General features: G+C 49.0%; 1 long non-coding RNA gene across 1 annotated transcript in view; it reads right to left on the reverse strand.

The window, feature by feature from the left end:
- The window catches only part of LOC115474888, a 204102-nt gene extending 190067 nt beyond the window's left edge, over positions 1-14035 (reverse strand). The window contains exon 1 of the long non-coding RNA XR_003942929.1: positions 13864-14035. This is a non-coding gene — a long non-coding RNA (uncharacterized LOC115474888). The remainder of the gene's footprint in view (positions 1-13863) is intronic.
- Positions 14036-18438: the final 4403 nt, after the last annotated feature.

The following is an 18438-nucleotide window of genomic DNA, read 5'->3' on the forward strand; positions in this document are numbered from 1 at the left end:
ATATCTCTGTGGCCCAGGGTAAATGTGGTACGGGTATAGGGTCTATTACCATTGCGGATCACGCCCCAACATGGTTGCACCTTTCCTCTTTTTGTGAGGAAGACAAAGATCAAGGTGGACTTTAAGTGCTTTCCCTAATAAAAGACGAGAAGGTGGTGGCAGCCTATAGGAAGGTCTTGCGGGAGTACCTAGATATCACTTGAATTCAGGGCCTCCTCTGGGGATTGTTTGAAAGCTGTCATGAGGGTTTTTTTTCTTAAAACAGGCAAGTATTCGCACTAAGGTGCAGAGGCAGGAAGCTTTGAGTGTATGTCGCGTCTTTCGGGTCTCGAGGCTCGGCATAAGGTACTACACAAGATTGAACACTTGAGGGAGATCCAGGCTCTTCGCCTGGACAATATATATTCAGAACAACTCCAGTTTGTGCATGGTCAACAACAGTTACAGCATTACTCCACTCAGAATAAACCTAGTAGAGCTCTGGCAAAGCAATCGTACCATCCTGCGTATTGGTGACGGTCAGGGCCAGATACTGACTCAGCCCTCTTCAATTCGTCAACGGTTTCAAGATTTTTATCAGTCTCTTTATTCTGCAGACTCCCGTATTGATCAGGCGGCTATTGAGATATCTCTTGCTTCTCAATCTCTTCCCTCTCTCTCTGAGGCTCAAAGGTTGTCTTTAGAATGTGTTGTTGGGGCTGAGGAGGTAGCTAAAGTGATAAAAGACTTGCCAGCAGGAAAGGCTCCTGGGTTAGACGGCCTGCCAAATGATTTTATAGGGAGTTCAGGAAGGGAGTTAGCTCCTCTTCTAGCGGAGCTGTGTAATGGAGTTCAGGAAGGGAGGATCTTCCTCTTTTCAATGATGGAGGCATGGATTGCAGTGATTCAAAGCCAGGTAAGGATAAAGTGGTGTATGCTTCCTATTGACCCATATCTATTCTTATTCGGATGTCAAAATCATCACAAAGGTCCTAGCGAATCACTTAGCTAAGGTTCTTCCTGATTTGGTACATCCAGAATCAGGTTGGCTTTGTGCCTCATAGGCAAGCTAAAGACAATGTGAGGCGTATGGTTAACTTCTTGCATGTAGCCAGTCAGTCTCAGACTTCCTTATGACTTTTGGGTTTAGATGCCGAAAAGGCTTTTGACCTTGTTCTTTGGCCTTTTATGATGAGTGTGATGGCGCAATTGGGCACAGGTTTGGCTTTAGAAATTGGATTCGGGCTCTTTATCATTTTCCCAAAGCATGTGTTCGTATTAATGGTGGTAATTCGCCATTATTTCCCTTATCTAGGGGGACGCGACAGGGTGTCCTCTCTCTCCTATGCTCCTTCGCGCTTGTTATGGGAAAATTAGGTTCTTACCATGATAATTTTCTTTCCTTTAGTCATACCACATGAAGCCATTACGTATAGGTTGTGTCCATCACCAGCAGGGGGAGATAGAGAGCACTCAACTTTTCACAGTGCCTCATGGCCAGCTAGCTCTACTGCCTCGTCAGTATTTGAAGCTTCCAAAGCAGTATGGCAAACCGCAATGGGAATACATGAACTTTCCTCACAGCGAACGATGGCCATTAACAAGGGCATGAACTCAAAAAAGGAAGGAATGAACTCATCCTTCTGGAGGGAATAAACTCGTCCTCCACTTTGTATAAACGGAGGGAATAACTCATCCTCCCAAAACATGAACTAGAGGGAATGAACTCATCTTTCTATAACTGTAACAAGAATCTGAAGACTGTTTTCCGATTCCCCAAGGAAGGAATATAACTTCAGGAAACAAGAACAGCACCTAAAATCAGAATCACTGCAATACAGACAATCATACAGGGAGGGCTCATGGCTTCATCTGCTATGACTAAAGGAAAGAAAATTATCATGGTAAGAACCTAATTTTCCCTTCCTTGTCAATCAAGCAGATGAAGCCATTACGTATGGGATGTAACCAGTGGCGTAGCCAGACCTGAGATTTTGGGTGGGCCCAGAGCTAATATGGGTGGGCACACACTGTCTATATAAGTATGAGCAGTGTCTCTTGGGATCCTACAAATAATGCCTTAGAATTCACTTGATGATGGATTTCTAAGTAGTCTGCCCAAAAGCTGCCCTGCATCAGTATAACCACATACATACTTAATGGAAAAAATTGATATTTTTAAATATATTACATTATCCCACAATCGCTCCACTGCAAAAAGCTATACACAAACTTGTGCAAAAACACACTCATATCCTTACTAACCATAACAGCACTAATTCCAAGGACAGGACGAGCTACAACCTTATGCTTGAAAAGGCAGAACTGTAATTACACTAGGCTCTAAAACACCAATACAACTACCGCGTGAAAAAAAAAAAAAAGCGAAACAAAAGGGCTGCAAATACTACACGCTGTCGAATACTGCACCTTGATCACACATGAACAACACATGACACAACGGACATGACACAAGAACTAGAAATCAAAAAATATGAAGGCAAATACTGAACTGGAAAGTACTCAAGAAGGTCAGACTCAGCATGCAGCAATACCAGAAAAATTGAAACTTACATGCAAAATATCACAATGTACATTTCCACAAAGCTGCATATCCCAATAATAAATTCTGAATAAAATACTTTTTTCTACCTTTGTAGTCTGATCTATTCGCTTTGGTCCCAGTGTCTTCTGTTTCATACAGTGTCTTCTTCCATCTGATATTTTTTCTCTCACTATGTCCACCATCCTCTTGTGTCCTTATGTGTCCTGTCTACCATCTGTAGCCGTCCCTATCCTCCTCAACTCAGCAGTTTCCCCTCCATCCATGTCCAGCATTCTCCTCACTCCCCTCCATCCATGTGCATCTACTTCCTGTCTTCCCTCCCCTCCATCCATGAGCATCTCCTTCCTTTGTCTTTCCTTCCCTCCATCCTTGTCCAACATTTTTCCTCTCTTCCCTGCCCTCAACTCCATCAATGTCCAGCATTTCTCCTCTCTTCCCTCCCCTCCATCCATGCGCATCTCCTCCCTGACTTCTCTCCCCTCCCTCCATCCAGCAACTCTCCATTCTCCCCTGCCCTCTCCTCCATTATCCATCCATTTTCAGCAAGTCTCCTTTCCTTTCCCCTGCCCTCTCCTCCATCCATCATTGTCAGCAACTCTCCATTCTCTCCTGCCCTCTCCTCCATCCATCCATCCATATCCAGCAAATTTCCTCTCCTTCCATCCACCTATATCCAGCAAATTTCCTCTCTCCCCTTCCCCCTACCATCCATGCATGCCCAGCAATTCTCCTCCTTCCCTGCCCTCCGCTCCATGTCCAGCAACTCTCCATTCCCCTGCCTTCTCCTCCATCCAACTCCAGCAAATTTCCTCTCCCCTTTTCCCTCCATCCATGCCCAGCAACTCTCCCTCCTTCCCTGCCCTCTGCCATGTCCAGCAACTCTCCGTTCCCCTGCCTTCTCCTCCATCCAACTCCAGCAAATTTCCTCTCTCCCATTTCCCCTCCATCCATGCCCAGCAATTCTCCTCCTTCCCCTGCCCTCCGTCATGTCCAGCAACTCTCCATTCCCCTGCCTTCTCCTCCATCCATCTCCAGCAAATTTCCTCTCCCCTCTCCCCTCCATCCATGCATGCCCAGCAATTCTCCTCCTTCCCCTGCCCTGCCCTCCACTCCATGTCCAGCAACTCTCCATTCCCTGCCTCTCCTCCATCCATCTTCAGCAAATTTCCTCTCTCCCCTGTCCCCTCTAGCAATCCCTGTGTCCAGCAATTCTCCTCTCTCCCCTGCCCATCCTGTTTCTATCCATCCCCTTCCCCATTCTATCCAGCATCTCCCTCCCCCTTCACAGCATTCCCATCTGTCTCAATAAAGAACCAGAACGTGGATGCAGCTTGAGGCAGCTCACAGGTTTGCCTGCTTTAACTTGCCTAAACGGCGACGGCTGCGCGGGTGAGTGGAATAGATAGGCTGCTGGCTCACTTCCACTCCACTCCCCAAGTCGCAGCGGCGAACGGGCGGCCCTAAAAGCAGCAAGCAACCAGGCTCGTCGACTCCGTCCTTCCTTCGCTTCCTGCCCTCTCTGCGTGCGTCCCGCTTTCCTCTGATGTCATTTCCTTTCGAGCGGGCGGGACGCTGAGTGGGCAGGAAGCGAAGGAAGGACGGAGTCGACGAGCCTGGTTGCTTGCTGCTTTTAGGGCCGCCCGTTCGCCGCTGCGGTAAGAAAAAAATAACAGCAGAGCTGCGATTGGCTCGCAGACTAGGACTCGGTGGGCCTGAGCCAAGAATGGGTGGGCCTGGGCCCACCCAGGCCCACCCATAGCTACGCCCCTGGATGTAACAAAGCAATCCATAAATAGGGTGGGAACAAGCCACACCATGCGCTAGCACCTGTGCTCCAAAACGCGCATCCCTCCTGACAGCCACATCCAGCCTGTAATGTCGGGCGAAAGAGAGCTTAGAAGCCCATGTTGCAGCACCGCAAATCTCATGAAGAGATAGTGCTCCAGTTTCTGCCCAGGAAGAAGAAACCGCTGTTGTGGAATGTGCCTTAAAGGCTTCAGGCGGAGCCCGGACAGACAGCAGATATGGCTGAAAAGATAGCTTCTTTGAGCCAACGGGCAATAGTGGCTTTAGATGCTGAAGACCCTCTGCGAGGACCTGCAAACTGCACAAAAAGATGATCAGAGGTCCTGAAAGAATTTGTAATTCGTAGATCCTGCGACAAGTCCTGCGCACATCCAAAAGGTGCAACTGCCCAAATGAATCTGGAAAACCCCTCCTCAACAAAGGAGGGAAGAAAAACAGGCTGGTTTAGGTGAACGCTGAAACCACCCTAGGCATGAAGGAAGGCACGGTCCGAACCGTGACCCCTGACTCTGAGAATTGCAGAAAAGTCTCTACAGGACAGCGCCTGGAGCTCTGACACCCGTCTCGCCAAGGTAATGGCCACTAAAAAGACGGCCTTCAGTGTCAAATCTTTCTCTGAAGCACGCCGAAGCGGTTCAAAGGGAGCCCCCTGAAGGACCTTCAATACTAACCCCAGGTTCCAAGCTGGACAGGTGCCTGCACGGGAGGACGGAGCCGAAGCACCCCTCTAAGAAACCACGATACATCTGGATGAGCAGCTAAAGACATGCCTTCAACCTTGCCACGCAGGGAGGCCAATGCTGCCACTTGCACCCGCAGGGAATTATAGGCCAAGCCTTGTGTACACCATCCTGCAAAAGTCCAGAATCGGCCAAGATAGGAGCCCGCAACGGAGGAAAGCGCTCTTGAAACACACCAGACTTCAAACTGGCGCCAAATCCTGGCATAAGCCATGGAAGTGGAGTGCTTACGGGCCTGCAGGAGAGTGGAAATTACCTTATTTGAGTAAGCCTTTATCTCTCAATTGCCATGCCATAAGACCAAAGCGGCAGGCATCCTCCATGGCCACCGGACCCTGTGACAACAGGTGCGGAACCAGAGTAACGGAAAGGGAGCCTCCAACAGCATCTGTCGGAGGTCCGCATACCAAGGCCTCCTGGGCCAATCCGGGCAATGAGCACTTCTCCTGGATGCAGCCGAATCCGCAGGAGCACTCGCCCTATCAAGGGCCATGGAGGGAAGACATACAGCAAGCCCAGTGGCCAGGGTTGAGCCAAGGCATCCAACCCGGCAGAGCGAGGATCCCTCAGTCTGCTAAAGAAGCACAGGACTTGGCATTGGAACTGGTCGCCATAAGATCCATTACTGGCTTGCCCCATTTGCACATATCTGCAGGAATACATCGTCTGCTAGTTCCCACTCCGCTGGATCGATCTGATGCCTGCTTAGATAGTCGGCTTGCACGTTGCTCTGACCTGCAATGTGAGCTGCTGACAGGGACTGTAGATACAGCTCGGCCCAGTGGCAAATTTGTTCGGCCTGCGCGGCTAGAGCTCTGCACTGTGCCGCCTTGTCGATTTACATAGGCCACTGCTGTCGTGTTGTCCGACATTCCCTCTGACAGCCAATCCTTCCAGGGGTCACTTGAAAGGACAGAAGAGCCAGAAACACCGCTTTCAACTCCAGGCGGCTGATGGACCACTCCGACTCCTCGGGTGTCCATAGACCCTGGGCATGCTTCCCCTGGCAATGTGTGCCCCAGCCCTTCAGGCTGGCATCTGTCACCACTAGACACCAATCAGGGAGCACCAGCGGCATTCCCCGCCGCAACATGCTGTCCGAGAGCCACCACTCCATACTGAGGCGGGCCGCAGGGAGCCAAGAAAGTCTGCACTGATAATCCTGAGATACTGGAGACCATTGTTGAAGTAGAGAATACTGTAGAGGTCTCAGGTGCGCTCTCGCCCATGGCACCACTTCCAAGGTGGCCGTCATCGATCCCAACAGGTGGACAATGTCCCAAGCTCGCAGGCGGGGCATCCTCAGGAGCAGACGGACCTGATTCTGAAGCTTGCACCGCCTTTGCTTGGGAAGAAACACATAGCCCGAGACTGTGTCGAACCTGGCCCCCAAATATTCTAGAGATTGCGAGGGGGTCAGGTAACTTTTGGCCATATTGACGACCCAGCCCAGAGATTGAAGGACTGAAACCACTCTGGCTGTAGCAAGATGACTCTCTTTCTCTGAGTCTGCACTGATGAGCCAGTCGTCTAGGTACGGGTGAACCCAGATACCCTCTCACCTGAGAAAGGCAGGTACTACCACCATTACCTTGGAGAAGGTTCGGGGAGCTGTGGCGAGGCCAAAAGGCAAGGCCCGAAACTGGAAATGTTTTCCCAACACCGCAAACCTCAGAAACTTCTGGTGCGGGGGCCAAATTGGTATGTGCAAGTAAGCTTCTTTCAGGTCCAGAGACGTGAGAAACTCTCCTGGCTGTACCGCAGCAATGACGGAGCGCAGGGTTTCCATGTGGAAATGCCGCACTCTCAGGGACTTGTTTAATTCTTTTAAGTCCAGAATAGGGCGAAAAGACCCACCTTTTTCGCGGCACCACAAAGTAGATGGAATATCGGCCGTAGCCGTGTTCGGCGGGAGATACCGGGGACACGGCCCCTAACTGAATCAGACCTTGCAAAGTCTCCTCTACCGCCACCCGTTTGGCGGCAGAACCGCATCAGGACTCCACAAAGACGTCTCTACTGGGGCGTTGAATTCTATTCTGTAGCCATCTCTGATCAAGTCCAGATCCCACTGATCTGAGGAAATATTGGCCCACTCCTCGGCAAAGAGGGAAAGACGTCCTCCGATGACAGGAAGCAAGGAGGGGGCCGGCGCACCATCATTGAGAGGGTCACCCCTGAACTCCAGGCCTAGAGCCGGTGGCTGCGGAACACTTGTCCGAGCGAAAGGAGTTCCTCTGCTGAAAAATGGGCACGAGAAGTGAACCCAGCAGAACGCCCCGGGCGGTACCTTCTAGCTTCACGGAAGCGAGGTCTATAAGAGGAGTGGACCGTCTGGCCCTTGGAGGAAGGCCTCGGCCTATCTTCGGGCAAGCGCTGGGGTTTAGGATCTCCCAGGCCTTTAACAATTTTTTTTCCAACTCCTTACCAAATAGGAGAAAGCCTTGAAAGGGCAACTTCACCAACCTTTGCTTAGGGGCCATGTCCGCCGCCCAATGTCGTAGCCAAATAAGACGTCGAGCCGCCACTGCTACTGCCATTTGTTTAGCCGAAGCTCTGACAATATCATAAAGGGCATCAACCAAAAAGGACAAGGCCGACTCCAGCCGCGGAGCCACATTCGAGAAGGGCTCCGCTCCATCTCTGGGCTGTTCCACTGCCTGTTGCAACCACGCCAGGCAGGCTCTAGCAGCATAAGAACTGCATGCAGACGCCCGAACAGTAAGACCTGCAATTTCAAAGGACCGTTTAAGTGCTGCTTCCAGCCTACAGTCTTGTATATCCTTCAGGGCAACTCCTCCTTCCACAGGGAGGGTAGTTCTCTTTGTCACCGCAGTGACTAGGGCATCTACTTTAGGCATTGCAAAGCGAGCCAAATGCTCCTCACGCAGAGGGTATAATTGCCCCATAGCCCTGGAAACTTTCAAAGGTCCCTCGGGGTCAGCCCACTGAGCGGAAATAAGCTCTTTGATGGAGTCATGCAAAGGAAAGGCTTGAGCCATCCTAGGATTCACAGAGGAGGCCGTGCCACTGTCAGGCTCTTCAATAGAAAGGACCTGTAGGGCATCTGAAATAAGCGCTGTCAGCTCATCACGGTGGAAAATCCACACCACGGAGGGATCATCCAGATCCTGTGGTAATTCTGCACCTGACTCTAGCTCCTCAGACCACGAAGGCCTGCCAGAACTCTCCGAATCCTCACAGCCCGACCACGGGGGAGACAAAGGAGGTGCACCACAATCTGAAGGGGAATTAGCCCTTTTACTCTTTTCTTTATGCCAATTATCAGGGAAAATAGCCTAGGCGGGCAGTCCCAGGCCAGAATCCACCGGGGGGGGACAATAGAAGGGGCCTCAGACAACCCTTGAGGGAGAGCTCTTTTCAGCATGTATGCTTTATGCAATAATAACACAAAATCAGGGGAGAAAAACTCGCCCTGGGCACCCAGATCCCGTCCGGGGCTAGCCGCTCCCTGAATAGCCTCAATTCGAGGTCCCCCCCCCCCCCGGGCTCAGGGCTCTCCGTCTCTACGGAGGCTGTGCCATGCGGAGAATTCAAAATGGCGTCCACTGCCAGCTCTGAGCGGGAAGAATCATCGCTCGCCATGCTTGGCCCGGCTCTTATACCTGTACAGCATGACTTACAGAGCCCCACTGCTGATTTGCGCTTGCCACACCAGGAACAGCGCTTTACATTCTCCGCAACCATCGCCGAAAACGGCGGGAAAATTCAAAATGGCGGTTTCGCGCCAAAACGCCCCGATCGCGGGCCCACCCCGGAGGAGTTAGAAAACACTCTTACCTCACCGGACCGAGTATCACAGCTCCGGTCCCCATAGAAGAATCAAAGGAAAACCTCTGTTCCATTTTTTTTTTTTTTTTTTTTACGCTGTGAGGAAAGCAGAGGTAATAAAAACTCCGGAGGCTCAGATGAGTGGGAAAGGCAGGGAAAGGCGAACCAATGTGCCTGCATCCACTGAGTGGGAAAGGACAGGGAAAAGCAAGCTAATATGTCCACATCCACGGGGGCATGGGTAAGGCAGGGAAAGGGCTAACCTATGTGCCTTCAAAGTGAAGCTGCTATAGCCTCTAACACCCCGGCTAACAACTGGCAAGCCAGGAGCCACCCCCAGGCAGATTTTTGATGGAGCTCGAAGAAGCTGCAGCCACCCTGCTTGGGGAGATAGAGAATACTGAAGAGGCAGTGGAGCTGGCTGGCCATGAGGCACTGTGAAAAGTTGAGTGCTCTCTATCTCCCCTGCTGTTGATGGACACAACCCATACGTAATGGCTTCATCTGCTTGATGACAAGGAAGCTAAGTTGTACACTGTTTGCGTTGTTCTTGTGTTGCCATGTACAAGGTTCTTTTGCATAACAATAAAAAAAGATTATACAATAAAAGAGAGGACGCTCTGGAATGAGGGTTTTAAAAGTGTATTATAGTGTTGCACTTCAATTAAAATGTTTAATTGTGAATAATCACACAATTATAGGTATTGTATTTATTTCCTACTGCAGCTGCTTATGACTCTAGGCAAATCACTTAACTCTCCATTGCTCCACATAAGTACCTGCATATAATATACTGCCTTTCTGTGGTTACAATCAACGCAGTTTACATATCAAATCCTATCTTCCTTCCCGTCTCTAAACAACTGACTTATCTCCCTCTCTCCAAAGCTTTCCCTCTGGCTAGTCCCGCCTCCTCTGAAGTTGCTTCCTGTTTCTGCATGAGGCCAATTAAGTTGCTTCCTGTTTCTGCATGAGGCCAATTAACTTGCAGCTCTAGTGTATTACTTTACTTTGGTTTGCAAATAATTGTCTGAGAACTAGTGGAGGAGTGGCCTAGGGGTTAGAGCACCGGTCTTGCAATCCAGAGGTGGCCAGTTCAAATCCCGCTGCTGCTCCTTGTGATCTTGGGCAAATCACTTAACCCTCCATTGGCTCAGGTACAAACTTAGATTGTGAGCCCTCCTGGGACAGAGAAATATCCAATGTACCTGAATTCACCTTGAGCTACTACTGAAAAAGGTGTGACCAAAATCTAAATAAATAAATACAAAGTCATCTGTTAAGAAACCTAGTTTGATAGCCTGTGTTATAAAGTTGGTGAGAAGTTGTAGCACTACCATATTATACATAATAGTGTTACATCACTATTCACAAAGCTACATATGTCCCTATCTCAATATATCACATTGCTTAGTTTTTAAATTCCACACACACAACAGAAGAAACTCCTTTCGTTCTGAGAAGTTTGACTAATACGATTAAGAGGACCAAAAGGCTGAAGACATGCTGACAGCTTGAGTTCTTTAAAAAATAAAAAAAACAATTGAGAAGAACTATGACAAAGGTTCATAAAATCATGAATGATACATTGGACAGCGAACAGTTATTTACTCTTTCACATAGTGCCAGGATTAGTGTTCTGGCCAAGAAATAGAACACAATATTTTAAAATATTCTAAATTACTAACAATACATAATTAAAAAAGTTACTGGTATGCCATTATTGCCAGAAAATGTGGCAGCTAGTTTACTACAGCTGGTGGAAAAAAAAAAAAGGTTTGGATAAGCTTTGAGACGTTAGTTCCATTAACGATTATTCAGCCATCGAGCCTGGGAGGTCATCGCTTCGGCTTTCCAGTTGTAGTGGACCACATCTTCGAGTCAGCGCGGTATGTCTCACAAGCACGGGATTTAGAGGCAGATGCACTAAAGCTAAATGAGCCTTTAATGACCCTCCAACGAGGAAAATTTGATCCGTTGCATGCATCAAAGGGCTTTTACCGAGGAAGCCAGCAGCTAACGAAAACGGAATGGAGATGAGCAATTAGTGTGAAAACCCCATTGAAACGACATGCACTAACCTTTTCCGATTGCCTTTACGCAGGAAAAAGGCAGGAAATCTAACGAGAGGTCTGGACCTCTCGTTAGGACAGCTCTGTGCCAGGAAAAATCATTAAGTGAAAAAATAAACAAACTTTGAGCCAATCCCAGCGCATTAGCAGAGCTAAAAGCACTGTGATTGGTCCAAAGGACATCAGAAAACACATCAAATAAAAAAAATAAAAAAAGGATCGGGAGGGGGCAAGGGCGCTCATCAGGAGCGTCCTGTATGGACGGCCTTGCCCCCCCCCCGCTGCTCCCCACTTTCCGCCGCTCCCCCCCCCCCCGAAAAAGCAAAATGCTAGCTGCCCCGGTCCCCCTCCCTTCCTGAGCCTTTAATGACCCTCCAACGAGGAAAATTTGATCCGTTGCATGCATCAAAGGGCTTTTACAGAGGAAGCCAGCAGCTAACGAAAACGGAATGGAGATGAGCAATTAGTGTGAAAACCCCATTGAAACGACATGCACTAACCTTTTCCGATTGCCTTTACGCAGGAAAAAGGCGGGAAATCTAACGAGAGGTCTGGACCTCTCGTTAGGACAGCTCTGTGCCAGGAAAAATCATTAAGTGAAAAAATAAACAAACTTTGAGCCAATCCCAGCGCATTAGCAGAGCTAAAAGCACTGTGATTGGTCCAAAGGACATCAGAAAACACATCAAATAAAAAAAATAAAAAAAGGATCGGGAGGGGGCAAGGGCGCTCATCAGGAGCGTCCTGTATGGACGGCCTTGCCCCCCCCCCGCTGCTCCCCACTTTCCGCCACTCCCCCCCCCCCCGAAAAAGCAAAATGCTAGCTGCCCCGGTCCCCCTCCCTTCCTGTTCCTGTGTTCTGCAGAGCTAACTCCGCCTCCCGTCATTCTTCTGCCCCGTGCCCCGCCCCCGCTGCCCCCCTGAGGTCGACTACGCCGCTCCCCCCCTCCACCGAGACCCCCCTCCCTATTAACGACCCGAGCAGCGCCTCTCACCTCTTTCTGAAGCGCTGCACGGGCAGGAAGATCTATTGTGTTGGTTGTAGAGTCTCCATGACGTCTCTTCTTCCCTGGCCCAGGCCCCGCCTCCTTCTGACGTAACTTACGTCAGAAGGAGGCGGGGCCTGGGCCAGGGAAGAAGAGACGTCATGGAGACTCTACAACCAACACAATAGATCTTCCTGCCCGTGCAGCGCTTCTGAAAGAGGTGAGAGGCGCTGCTCGGGTCGTTAATAGGGAGGGGGGTCTCGGTGGAGGGGGGGAGCGGCGTAGTCGACCTCAGGGGTGGGCAGCGGGGGGGGGGCACGGTGCGAAAGAATGACGGGAGGCGGAGTTAACTTAGCTCTGCAGAACACAGGAAGGGAGGGGGACCGGGGCAGCCAGCTAGCATTTTGCTTTTTCGGGGGGGGGGGGGGAGCGGCGGAAAGTGGGGAGCAGCGGGGGGGGGGGGGCAAGGCCGGCCATACAGGACGCTCCTGATGAGCGCCCTTGCCCCCTCCCGATCCTTTGTTTTTGGATTTGCTGACCGGGTAGCCACGTGTATGTGTTGTGGCTTTTTTTTTTGTTTGTTTTTACGTTTGCAGCAAGCGCAGAGCAGCCAGCAAAACGCTTGGCTGCTCTGCGCATGATTTAGGGCCCGATTACCGATGTGTATTGTGATTCTTTGATACATTGTACGTTTGAATACCGATCTGAGCATGTGTGACTTTTTTTTGGTGCATTCTTCGTTTTTTAAAATCGTTAGGGACTTTAACGATTTTGATTTTTTTACGTTGGTTGCTGCATCTGCCTCTTAAACTGCAGCAAGTATGAAAGCTTCTATTAACATCTAACGTTCGGATATTATTTACTTACACCTTTTAATTGACAAACTTTGCTCTTTTAATAAAGAATTTATTCTGGAATGGCTTGCTTGGCTGCTTTTTTTTCTGGGATTTGTAAACAAACGTTTGCCAATATTTGGTGTACACACTTTTCGCACATGCATGCACTATGAGAACGTGCGAATATGTGCAAATAGGGTGCAGTTTGAAAAGTGCACAGTATTAACAAAAGTCATTTAGACCCCCCGCCCCCCCCCCCCCAACACACACACCAAAAAAAAAGCCAAAACTTTCTGGCTCCCCATCCCCTAATTTCTCGTGTCAACTTTTAGCACATGTATTTTAAATGACTCCTGAAGGTCACAGTAAGTCTGTTGAAAGTGGCACCGATCCGAGATATGCAAGATCGCCAGTCCCTATCACAAACCACACACTAAACTCCCGCCCTCACCGGCGAGTGGCAGCCAGGACGGAGAGGTCGTCTTCTCGAGTCTGCGGCTAGAATAGGAATGACGCTGCATTTCCTAGGGAAGCTCGGAGCAGTAGACCCATGATTCCGGCATAAATCTTATCGAGCGACCCCAATCGCCGCACAGTACCACAGGTAAGGACTACCAGAGACAAACGTCAGCCTGCCCAATATAAAAACAAAAAAAAAGCACAAAGATAGACTATAATCATTCCCACTAAAGTACAAAAGGAACAACATTTTAGAGAATGTTATAGTGATAAAGTGCTTTAAAATATCTGACGATGCATTCGTAGGTCTCCTTCCACAGAGGAGCTCTAGTGTCCACGCGACCCTCCCTCTCCTCCGCCTAACGGGAGCGCGAGACGCGGCGCGCGGAGTAGGAGCGAGGAGAACACGGAGCAGCCAACCAACTGCCGGGCCCTAGACAACCTAACAGTACGAGCCCAGCGGTCCGCGAGTTCGGCTGACCCAACCCTTGTTACTACAGTGAAAGGCGACCACTCTCCGCGAGTCATCATGCTCTGCGACCCTCCACAAGAGAATAAGTGCGGGCTTGTTTTGGATTTTTGGGGACGAGTGGGAGCGTAATTTTGGGAGTAACGATATGTACTCACCTAACCAACCTTGCCAAAGTCCGCTCTCAGCTTGGTTTCTCGTCAGTCAACAACTCTGGTATTTTATTCCTTTACCAACGTTGTCTCTCCTTTTTTTTTTTTTTCCGGATAATGTTGTAGTAGTGGTTGATTCCCCCTTTTTTTCGTGTTACATCATAAATACGAGAGTAAAACAAAAAGAAACTTTTTTTTTTTTTTAATGTCCGTCTTGTTTCTTTCTCCCACCCCCCTCCCCAACTAACCAAAACACAAACATACACACGCCACGGGAACACACCCCACTCGCTGGTCACCGTCCCAACATCACACCCCACCTCTTGCTCTTGCCTCCCTCCCATTGGGCTAAGAGCTGTTTGTTTTCCAAGATCTCGAAAGCTATTGGGTAACTTTTGCCATCAATCGTACCATTCCTGAACGATAGGTGTATGCCCTGGTAACATATGCTATGAGAAGTGACGTAAATCACTCAGTAATTGGCTGCTGAATCGGACTCTCTTCTCTGATTGGTTGCAGGAACTGTTCGTCAGACATAGGAGACGTATGAAAGGCATGTTAACTTAGAAAGCTGTGTTTACCTACCTCCTCTCTCTGCGCGGGGTAGGGTTGGTGCTGGGTGCTGCTGTTCGAGCAATGTAATGTTGTTCTTTTGGAAGTTTTGGTTTGTGGGATGGAGGTGAGCTGGTTGTGTAGCTGCAGCAGTGGAACACATAAGGCAACTTTCATGTAGGAACAATGTTCTCCTTTAAATTTTGTCTTATATTCCCATATTTTTCTCCTATAGTATTGGTGCTCATATTGAGCACTGTTTTTGAAATGAGTTCGACCACTGCTTAGGGATTTAAATAGAGTGGACGTGTATTGTTTTTCTGGAATGCTGACAATGGTCCTGGACAGTACTGCTAATACTTTTCTGTAAGTAAAAGGAGGCATCACTCTAGTCCACACTAACCGTGGAACGATCTTGCTTCGGTTTCAGTTCTAGTCTGTTTTGTTTTTTCAAATGTACATATATTAGTTTCTCATTGAAGTGTGGTGTTTTTCTACTATTTAGTAGAATTTATTTGCTGTCATTTTGAAGAAATTCACCTAAGGCAGTGTGTATAGTAAGTATAAGCTGGATACAAGCAATAGACAATAACAACAATAAAAATATTCAAATTAGTCTACTACTTAACATTTCTAGAGCGCTACTAGGGTTACGCAGCGCTGTACAGTTTAACAAAGAAGGACAGTCCCTGCTCAATGGAGCTTACAATCTAAAGAATGAAATGTCAAGTTGGGGTAGTCTAGATTCCTGAATAGAGGTATGGTGGTTAGATGCTGAAGGCGACATTGAAGAGGTGGCTTTGAGCAAGTATTTGAAGATGGGCAGGGAGGGGGCCTGGTGAATGGGCTCAGGGAGTTTATTCCAAGCATGGGGTGAGCCGAGGCACAAAGGGCGGAGCCTGGAGTTGGCGGTGGTGGAGAAGGGTACTGAAAGGAGGGATTTGTCTTGAGAGCGGAGGTTACGGGTAGGAACGTAGGGAGGGGCTGCAGATCGAGTGCATTTGTAGGTTGGTAGTAGGAGAAGCTTGAACTGTATGCGGTACCTAATCGGCAGCCAGTGCAGTGACTTGAGGAGAGGGGTGATATGAGTATATTGGTCGAGGCGGAAGATAAGACGTGCAGCAGAGTTCTGAACGGACTGAGGGGGATAGATGGCTAAGTGAGAGGCCAGTGAGGAGTAGGTTGCAGTAGTCGAGGCGAGAGGTAATGAGAGAGTGGATGAGAGTTCGGGCGGTGTGCTCGGAAAGGAAAGGGCGAATTTTGCTAATGTTATAGAGGAAAAAGCGACAGGTCTTGGCTATCTGCTGGATATGCGCAGAGAAGGAGAGGGAGGAGTCGAAGATGACTCCGAGGTTACGGGCAGATGAGATGAGGAGGATGAGGGTGTTATCAACTGAGATAGAGAGTGGAGGGAGAGGAGAAGTGGGTTGGGTTGGGAAGACAATAAGCTCGGTCTGGCCATGTTCAGTTTCAGGTGGCAGTTGGACATCCAGGCAGCAATGTCGGATAAGCAGGCCGATACCTTGGCCTGGGTTTCCACAGTGATGTCTGGTGTGGACGATACCCATTATTGCATAATAATAGTATGCAAAATACCTAGGAGTGGGAATGGGGGGAGATATGTAAATTCCCTGAGGTTGGACACAAAGAACAGTGGAAAAAGCCATGGTACTACAGTAGTAGCCCTTTGGAATTGCCGGTGTAAGTGATTGTTAAAAAAAAAAAAAAACATTAGCTCAACACATGGCAAAGGTTATGTGAGGGCAGTGGTGTACCAAGGTGGGGGCGGTCCGCCCCGGGTGCACACCGCTGGGGGGTGCCGCGGCACGCGCCTGTCGGCTGCGCGTTCCAATTGCTACGCTAAATTCTCTCGTTCGCTGCAGCTCCCTGCCCTCTGCCCCGGGTGTCATCTACGCTAGGAACGCCACTGTGTGAGGGCACTGTCCAAAAATGCTGATGCAGAAAACACAATGAACAGATACAGAGGAGCAGTACATACTGCCTATATGCATAGGTGCTAGTTCTGTGGGTGTTTGAATACCCCTACTATTAAAGGATCTTCAGCTACCAGATGTACAGACCAAAAACTGAAAGTGTTCAGAGAAAAGAGCAAGGCTTCAAGTACTGATGTTGTAATTCACCAGAGGACAAATGACCTGGCCAACAGTAGCAAGGTTTACAGCACAGAGAGTGTTCCAGAAGCTTGGGGAAAGACAAATCTTTAAACTGTGGCTTTTTCTGCAGTAATTCCTACATGGGAGAAGGGAGAGGAAAGAGTATACAAAACAGTGGAATTCAAGTAGCTTGAGTCTTGGTGTAAAGAAGAAGATTTTAGATACAGCATGGGGTAATACATGGAAAAATAACAGGCTGTACTGTAATGGTGGGCTACATCTTTCTATGATGGGGAAAAAGGATCCTTGAGGAGAATTTCAGACAGTATGTTTCTAGATATTTAAACTAGATAGTGGGGGTGACAAAAGGAAACAAGGGAATTCAGAAAATCAGCCCCAGAATAAACATGATGGTAGAGGAAAAGGTCAACTAAATATAGAAAAGCACCTAAACTCACTACGTGCATGCAAAGCAATGAGCAGAAATGCTCGTAGTCTAAGTAAAAAGGTTCAAGACTTGCAAGCTCTGATGTTTGAAGAAAGCTTGGATATTATTGCTATTAGAGAGATGTGGTTCAATGATTCCCATGAATGGGATGTGACCATAGCAAGCTTGATTTTTTTTTATTAGGAAGGATAGAAAGGGACGAAGAGGTGTATAAGTGCTATATGTGAGAGACTATCAGAGCGGCTGAAATGTGGGGAACCTGAGGAAAGGAAGAAGCTTTATGGGTCATCCTGGAAAGAGAAGATGGAACCTGTATGCACACGGGGGTTATTTACAGACCTCCGGCACAAATGGAGAAGCTAGACAAGGATCTGATAGAAGATATTCAAAGATTGGTATGAAAGGGGAGGTGATTTAAACTTGTCTGATGTGGATTGGAACGTCCCCATCTGCAGAATCGGGAAAAAAGTAGGGAGATTGTGGATGCCTGTCAAAGTGCCTTGCTCAGACAAATGGTGATGGAACCCATGAGCAGTGGTGTGCTGGAGCCGGCTCGCACCGGCTCTGCAGAGCCGGTTGTTACTTTTTGAAACATTTTGCGAGCCGGTTGTTCAGCTCAGCTGTCAGCAGGGACGGGACAAAGTTTTTGGTTTTTTTTTCCTGGCTGCAGGTACGCATCGCATGCCTGCACACACCAGCTGTCACCTGATATTGGCAGCCCTGCCTCCTTGTGCTGGTTCCAGTGGCGTACCGAGGGCGGGGTGGGGGGGGCGGACCGCCCGGGTGGAAACCAATAACTTGCAGTCCTCTTGCTCTCTCCGCCTGGCCAATGCGCCCTTCTTACTAGCGGCTCCTCCCAGCGGCTCCTCTCGCTCCCTCCGGTCGAGTCCCGCCCATCTTCTACGTCATGACGCCTTCCTCCCCCCTGCGGCACCCTGCGCGCCAGTGAGTGCGCCCTTCCTGCTTGTCTAACGGCTCCTGCAGCAGGTATTTGGCTCCTCTCTGGCTCTGTCTGTCCCAGCACGAGCTAGTAGCGCCTTGCCGCCTTCCCTTCTGCTTCCTGCACTGCTAGTGCATGCACACCCTGGGCTCTGCCGGCCACCAGCTATCGTCGTCCAGTCCTCCTCGTCGGAAGAATCTTGGAGCACTTCACTTAAGTTCCATCCAGCCAGGTAATTAGGCCCTGCGGCGCAATCTCATATTTATTTATTTAAATTGACAAAAAAACACCATAAAATGTGAAAAGGAAGGACGGGTGGGGGGGCAAGATAGCTTAATAATAACAAAGAACACTACTGGGTGGGAGAGAAAGGGCAATAGCAAAATGGGCATGAATGGCTAAATTTCAGTGAGGATATCCTGTTTCCTGATGCCTGGGTTCGTCTTAACTGTTGTTGTTGTTGTTATTGTTGTTGTAATCTACCATGGGAAGCCTGGTGTTATAAAGTTGATGGAATATTGAAATTA

This window comes from Microcaecilia unicolor, chromosome 1 (assembly GCF_901765095.1).
Source record: "Microcaecilia unicolor chromosome 1, aMicUni1.1, whole genome shotgun sequence".
Taxonomy (NCBI): Eukaryota; Metazoa; Chordata; class Amphibia; order Gymnophiona; family Siphonopidae; genus Microcaecilia; species Microcaecilia unicolor.